The 8239-nt window shown below is 47.4% G+C and overlaps 1 non-coding gene across 1 annotated transcript; it reads left to right on the forward strand.

Moving 5' to 3' along the window:
* Window positions 1-735: 735 nt before the first annotated feature.
* Trnas-gga (transfer RNA serine (anticodon GGA)) lies at window positions 736-810 on the forward strand. Its single transcript has one exon. It is a non-coding gene; the product is annotated as a tRNA-Ser (tRNA).
* The last annotated feature ends 7429 nt before the right edge of the window (window positions 811-8239 follow it).

Genomic DNA, 8239 nt, shown 5'->3' on the forward strand with positions numbered 1-8239 from the left:
CCAAGCACGACTCACGCCCCGTCCTCACAGCTTTACTTCTGCCAGTACCTCGCCTCCTACCTTCCAAACTTTACAGAAGCTCTCCTGCAAACCTTGCAGAACTAGCACTCCTGAAAGAAAGGATATTGCGGAGACATGGCTTAGCCACAGCCTGGGGGATGTTTCCAGAATGAGATTTTCACTCTGCAGCGGAGTGTGCGCTGATATGAAACTTCCTGGCAGATTAAAACTGTGTGCCGGACCGAGACTCGAACTCGGGACCTTTGCCTTTCGCGGGCAAGTGCTCTACCAACTGAGCTACCCAAGCACGACTCACGCCCCGTCCTCACAGCTTTACTTCTGCCAGTACCTCGCCTCCTACCTTCCAAACTTTACAGAAGCTCTCCTGCGAACCTTGCAGAACTAGCACTCCTGAAAGAAAGGATATTGCGGAGACATGGCTTAGCCACAGCCTGGGGGATGTTTCCAGAATGAGATTTTTACTCTGCAGCGGAGTGTGCGCTAATATGAAACTTCCTGGCAGATTAAAACTGTGTGCCGGACCGAGACTCGAACTCGGGACCTTTGCATTTCGCGGGCAAGTGCTCTACCAACTCAGCTACCCAAGCACGACTCACGCCCCTTTCTTTCAGGAGTGCTAGTTCTGCAAGGTTCGCAGGAGAGCTTCTGTAAAGTTTGGAAGGTAGGAGGCGAGGTACTGGCAGAAGTAAAGCTGTGAGGACGGGGCGTGAGTCATGCTTGGGTAGCTCAGTTGGTAGAGCACTTGCCCGGGAAAGGCAAAGGTCCCGAGTTCGAGTCTCGGTCCGGCACACAGTTTTAATCTGCCAGGAAGTTTCATATCAGCGCACACTCCGCTGTAGAGTGAAAATCTCTTTCTGGAAACATCCCCCAGGTTGTGGCTAAGCCATGTCTCCGCAATATCCTTTCTTTCAGGAGTGCTAGTTCTGCAAGGTTCGCAGGAGAGCTTCTGTAAAGTTTGGAAGGTAGGAGGCGAGGTACTGGCGGAAGTAAAGCTGTGAGGACGGGGCGTGAGTCGTGCTTGGGTAGCTCAGTTGGTAGAGCACTTGCCCGCGAAAGGCAAAGGTCCCGAGTTCGAGTCTCGGTCCGGCACACAGTTTTAATCTGCCAGGAAGTTTCATATCAGCGCACACTCCGCTGCAGAGTGAAAATCTCATTCTGGAAACATCCCCCAGGCTGTGGCTAAGCCATGTCTCCGCAATATCCTTTCTTTCAGGAGTGCTAGTTCTGCAAGGTTTGCAGGAGAGCTTCTGTAAAGTTTGGAAGGTAGGAGGCGAGGTACTGGCAGAGGTAAAGCTGTGAGGACGGGGCGTGAGTCGTGCTTGGGTAGCTCAGTTGGTAGAGCACTTGCCCGCGAAAGGCAAAGGTCCCGAGTTCGAGTCTCGGTCCGGCACACAGTTTTAATCTGCCAGGAAGTTTCATATCAGCGCACACTCCGCTGCAGAGTGAAAATCTCATTCTGGAAACATCCCCCAGGCTGTGGCTAAGCCATGTCTCCGCAATATCCTTTCTTTCAGGAGTGCTAGTTCTGCAAGGTTCGCAGGAGAGCTTCTGTAAAGTTTGGAAGGTAGGAGGCGAGGTACTGGCAGAAGTAAAGCTGTGAGGACGGGGCGTGAGTCGTGCTTGGGTAGCTCAGTTGGTAGAGCACTTGCCCGCGAAAGGCAAAGGTCCCGAGTTCGAGTCTCGGTCCGGCACACAGTTTTAATCTGCCAGGAAGTTTCATTTGTGGACATTAATCACTGGTTCGTAGCCAATTCTTTGTCACTAAACTTTGAAAAAACACACTACATGCAGTTCAGAACTTGTAAGGGGTGTCCCAAGAGTATATGTCTAACATTCGATGACAAGAAGATAGAAGAAGTGGACAGTGTTAAATTCTTGGGATTACAGCTTGATAATAAATTCAATTGGGAGGAGCACACCACAGTACTGCTGAAGCGTCTTAACAAATCTCTGTTTGCAATGCGGATTTTGTCAGACGTAGGGGATATAAAAATGAAAAAGCTGGCATACTATGCTTACTTTCATTCCATAATGTCATATGGAATTATTTTTTGGGGTAATTCATCAAGCCAAGCTAAAGTTTTCCGGGCACAAAAACGTGCAGTAAGAATTATATGTGGTGTGAACTCAAGAACATCCTGCAGAAGCCTGTTTAGGGAACTAGGGATACTAACTACAGCTTCCCAATATATTTATTCCTTAATGAAATTTGTCATCAAAAATATATCACTTTTTCAAACCAACAGCTCAATTCATGGAATCAATACTAGAAATAAGAATAATCTTCACAAGGATTTAAAGTCACTTAGTTTTGTACAAAAAGGTGTGCATTATTCAGGAACACACATTTTCAATAACTTGCCAGCAGCCATAAAAAGCTTAACAACCAATGAAATTCAGTTTAAGAGAAGTCTAAAGGATTTATGGGTGGCCAACTCCTTCTACTCCATTGATGAATTTCTTAGTAAAACCAACTGATTTGTATATAAGTACAACATAACTTCTGCACAATTTCAGTGCAGTAATGTGTTCACTGAAAATCTCTCTCTCTGTGTCTGTGTGTGTGTGTGTGTGTAATCTAACTTCTGCACCATTTCAGTGCAGTAATGTGTTCATTGTAAATAAGTATTACAGTAGTTGTATTACATGTTTATTACCTTATAAATAAATAAAAAACTTTTTTATTTTAAATTCAGTGCATTAGTATTTGTAAAATGACTCTTAGTGTTCATTAAAAAATGACGATCATTCCACTTGGGACCTGTGGAATGGTACATTAGCTTATTTGTTTTAGTTGTAAATATTTGTCATGTATTGTTGTTTTTCTGACATGTTCCACATCCAGGAGGACCTCCTCACTACGGATCAATTGGAATGAAAGTAAATCTAATCTAATCTAAACCTCTATTATATTCATATCATTAATTTGAACCCAACAATCACGTTTGTTATTGTTATTGTCACTGTTACATTTCGTAGTCTTTTCTGTCATCTTATTTCCTCCTTCTGTTTTTGCCAGCAGTTTCACTTTCTATTCACCTTCTCCTTTTTTACCGTAATCCAGTATACAATTTTATCCCGCCGATATATACTCAATAATACGTAATAATACGTAACCCACTTCCAAACCATAACCAAAAAATTTTTTTCCGCTTTCAACACTACCGCTGCTATAAAATCCACCGTTTCCAGTTCACAAACAGTTCCTTTCAGCTATTGAACAACCTTTTCGGCTAGTTTTAATAACTTTTGCTTTATTTCCATTTCCGTTTTTCTCACATCACCGATCATTTTCAGCCGCTTCCCACAGGTTTTAACGTCATTATTTCTTCATCAGACAATTGTTAGCTTCATTTCCATAATCTGCCACCGCCAAACCACTCCTTTTAACACATCCTCACGTAATTTTTTCGAAATTTTCCCGTATTTCTCCACCCTTTAACGTGTTTTGGCGGCAACACAACCACCTATAGGTTAGGTTAGGTTAGGTTAGGTTAGGTTAGGTTAGCTTTATGCACATCATTATCTACCTACACAAGTTCACCACAGGATCAACATAGCCCAGCTCTAACCAACCCTTTTTCGCCTTTTTTCACACCAGATCTCCATTTGCTTTCTAGTTTTACCTTCATCTCTCCCCATATATTTTTATATTTATTTTCATTTTCATTTCAGCCTCGTGTTCCACCTTCTAGTACCATGTCACCCTCACAACACCTCCACAACGACCCCATTAAGTTTTATTTACATTCCCTCCGCAAACATGCCTTCGCCCTAGCCAGATTACACTCCCATATTTTATTTTCTCAGGCTTGTCTGACATTTGGCATCACCCCCAAAGGCCTCACACTTAAAGTTCCCATCTCTGGCTGCGACCCTTCTTTCCATCAGTCCCTATACCAGTTCCAAACCAAACAATCCATTGCCCTCACCCACCTAATCCTTCACCTACACATCCACTCAGCCAATCAACACACCCATCAACTCCTATCCTTAATAAAAGTCCTAAATCTTTCCTCTCACACATCCACAACGGTTGTGCAGAGCATTCTCCTACAGGCCAACCGCAAATTAGAACAGCATGCCACCCTCCACCTTAGAAAACTATCCAATCTCCTGGTTTCCCACCTCCGGAAAGGCAACTCACTCACCCTTCACAACCTTTCCAGCAAAACTCAACCTCCTCTCATTGCACACAAACCCAGTCTCTCCCATCTACTCAATCTCCCACTTCCAGCTCCACTCCCTCCAAAACCTCAAAATTCCAATCAACACAATCTGGAACCACAACACCCCAATTCAGTAGTTAACCTTTCCTCCAAACCTCTCTCCCAATCCGAAACCTCTGTCCTATCCAAAGGCCTCACCTTCAGCCCCACTCCCAGATTTAACCAAACAGCCCTCATCAAAGATTTACTGTACTACACCCGTACTCTCTGCTGGAAATATCACTTTGCCATGAAGAAAAATGATCCTAATTCTAATCCTAATGATCTAACTCCCCAAGACACTATCCAAATTGAACGATGCCTGGAAAAGTTCCGTCCTCCGTCACAGCGGGACCCACCTCCTCTTCCTCAAAATCACCCTCTCCTAACCTTCCAGGAATTTCTGACTTCCAGCCTTGCCTCTCAATCCTTCTTAAAAAACCTTAATCCTACTCCCAACATCACCACTGCTGAGGCCCAGGCTATCCGTGATCTGAAGGCTGACCAATCCATCGTCATTCTTCCGGCGGACAAGGGTTCCACGACTGTGGTACTTGATCATCGGGAGTATGTGGCTGAGGGACTGCGTCAGCTTTCAGACAACACTACTTACAAAGTTTGCCAAGGTAATCCCATTCCTGATGTCCAGGCGGAGCTTCAAGGAATCCTCAGAACCTTAGGCCCCCTACAAAACATTTCACCTGACTCCATCAACCTCCTGACCCCACCAACACCCCGCACCCCTACCTTCTACCTTCTTCCCAAAATTCACAAACCCAATCATCCCGGCCGTCCCATTGTAGCTGGTTACCAAGCCCCCACAGAACGTATCTCTGCCTACGTAGATCAACACCTTCAACCCATTACATGCAGTCTCCCATCCTTCATCAAAGATACCAACCACTTTCTCGAATGCCTGGAATCCCTACCCAGTCTGTTACCCCTGGAAACCATCCTTGTAACCATTGATGCCACTTCCTTATACACAAATATTCCGCATGTCCAGGGCCTCGCTGCGATGGAGCACTTCCTTTCACGACGATCACCTGCTGCCCTACCTAAAACCTCTTTCCTCATTACCTTAGCCAGTTTCATCCTGACCCACAACTTCTTCACTTTTGAAGGCCAGACATACCAACAATTAAAGGGAACAGCCATGGGTATCAGGATGGCCCCCTCGTACGCCAACCTATTCATGGGTCGCTTAGAGGAAGCCTTCTTGGTTACCCAGGCCTGCCAACCCAAAGTTTGGTACAGATTTATTGATGACATTTTCATGATCTGGACTCACAGTGAAGAAGAACTCCAGAATTTCCTCTCCAACCTCAACTCCTTTGGTTCCATCAGATTCACCTGGTCCTACTCTAAATCCCATGCCACTTTCCTTGACGTTGACCTCCACCTGTCCAATGGCCAGCTTCAGCACGTCCGTCCACATCAAACCCACCAACAAGCAACAGTACCTCCATTATGACAGCTGCCACCCATTCCACATCAAATGGTCCCTTCCCTACAGCCTAGGTCTTCGTGGCAAACGAATCTGTTCCAGTCCGGAATCCTTGAACCATTACACCAACAACCTGAAAACAGCTTTTGCACCCCGTAACTACCCTCCCGACCTGGTACAGAAGCAAATAACCAGAGCCACTTCCTCATCTCCTCAAACCCGGAACCTTCCACAGAAGAACCCCAAAAGTGCCCCACTTGTGACAGGATACTTTCCGGGACTGGATCAGATTCTGAATGTGGCTCACCAGCAGGGATATGACTTCCTCAAATCCTGCCCTGAAATGAGATCCATCCTTCATGAAATCCTCCCCACTCCACCAAGAGTGTCTTTCCGCCATCCACCTAACTTTCGTAACCTCTTAGTTCATCCCTATGAAATCCCCAAACCACCTTCCCTACCCTCTGGCTCCTACCCCTGTAAAGGCCCCTGGTGTAAAACCTGTCCCATGCACCCTCGCACCACCACCTATTCCAGTCCTGTAACCCGGAAGGTGTACACGATCAAAGGCAGAGCCACGTGTGAAAGCACCCACGTGATTTACCAACTGACCTGCCTACACTGTGAAGCGTTCTATGTGGGAATGACCAGCAACAAACTGTCCATTCACATGAATGGACACAGGCAGACAGTGTTTGTTGGTAATGAGGGTCACCCTGTGGCTAAACATGCCTTGGTGCACGGCCAGCACATCTTGGCACAGTGTTACACCGTCCGGGTTATCTGGATACTTCCCACTAACTCCAACCTGTCAGAACTCCGGAGATGGGAACTTGCCCTTCAGCATATCCTTTCTTCTCGCTATCCGCCAGGCCTCAATCTCCGCTAATTTCTAACTTCAATTTGCCGCCGCTCATACCTCACCTGTCTTTCAACATCATCTTTGCCTCTGTACTTCTGCCTTGACTGACATCTCTGCCCAAACTCTTTGCCTTTACAAATGTCTGCTTGTGTCTGTGTATATGCGGATGGATATGTGTGTGTGTGCGTGCGAGTGTATACTTGTCCTTTTTTCCCCGTAAGGTAAGTCTTTCCTCTCCCGGGATTGGAATGACTCCTTACCCTCTCCCTTAAAACCCAAATCCTTTCGTCTTTCCCTCTCCTTCCCTCTTTCCTGATGAGGCAACCGTTGGTTGCGAAAGCTTGAATTTTGTGAGTATGTTTGTGTTTGTTTGTGTGTCTATCAACCTGCCAGCGCTTTTGTTTGGTAAGTCTCATCATCTTTCTTTTTAGATATGTGTTTCCCACGTGGAATGTTTCCCTCTATTATATACACTCCTGGAAATTGAAATAAGAACACCGTGAATTCATTGTCCCAGAAAGGGGAAACTTTATTGACACATTCCTGGGGTCAGATACGTCACATGATCACACTGACAGAACCACAGGCACATAGACACAGGCAACAGAGCATGCACAATGTCGGCACTAGTACAGTGTATATCCACCTTTCGCAGCAATGCAGGCTGCTATTCTCCCATGGAGACGATCGCAGAGATGCTGGATGTAGTCCTGTGGAATGGCTTGCCATGCCATTTCCACCTGGCGCCTCAGTTGGACCAGCGTTCGTGCTGGACGTGCAGACCGCGTGAGACGACGCTTCATCCAGTCCCAAACATGCTCAATAGGGGACAGATCCGGAGATCTTGCTGGCCAGGGTAGTTGACTTACACCTTCTAGAGCACATTGGGTGGCACGGGATACATGCGGACGTGCATTGTCCTGTTGGAACAGCAAGTTCCCTTGCCGGTCTAGGAATGGTAGAACGATGGGTTCGATGACGATTTGGATGTACCGTGCACTATTCAGTGTCCCCTCGATGATCACCAGTGGTGTACGGCCAGTGTAGGAGATCGCTCCCCACACCATGATGCCGGGTGTTGGCCCTGTGTGCCTCGGTCGTATGCAGTCCTGATTGTGGCGCTCACCTACACGGCGCCAAACACCCATACGACCATCATTGGCACCAAGGCAGAAGTGACTCTCATCGCTGAAGACGACACGTCTCCATTCGTCCCTCCATTCACGCCTGTCGCGACACCACTGGAGGCGGGCTGCACGATGTTGGGGCGTGAGCGGAAGACGGCCTAACGGTGTGCGGGACCGTAGCCCAGCTTCATGGAGACGGTTGCGAATGGTCCTCGCCGATACCCCAGGAGCAACAGTGTCCCTAATTTACTGGGAAGTGGCGGTGCGGTCCCCTACGGCACTGCGTAGGATCCTACGGTCTCGGCATGCATCCGTGCGTCGCTGCGGTCCGGTCCCAGGTCGACGGGCACGTGCACCTTCCGCCGACCACTGGCGACAACATCGATGTACTGTGGAGACCTCACCCCACGTGTTGAGCAATTCGGCGGTACGTCCACCCGGCCTCCCGCATGCCCACTATACGCCCTCGCTCAAAGTCCGTCAACTGCACATACGGTTCACGTCCACGTTGTCGCGGCATGCTACCAGTGTTAAAGACTGCGATGGAGCTCCGTATGCCACGGCAAACTGGCTG

This window comes from Schistocerca cancellata, chromosome 8 (genome assembly GCF_023864275.1).
Source record: "Schistocerca cancellata isolate TAMUIC-IGC-003103 chromosome 8, iqSchCanc2.1, whole genome shotgun sequence".
Lineage (NCBI taxonomy): Eukaryota > Metazoa > Arthropoda > Insecta > Orthoptera > Acrididae > Schistocerca > Schistocerca cancellata.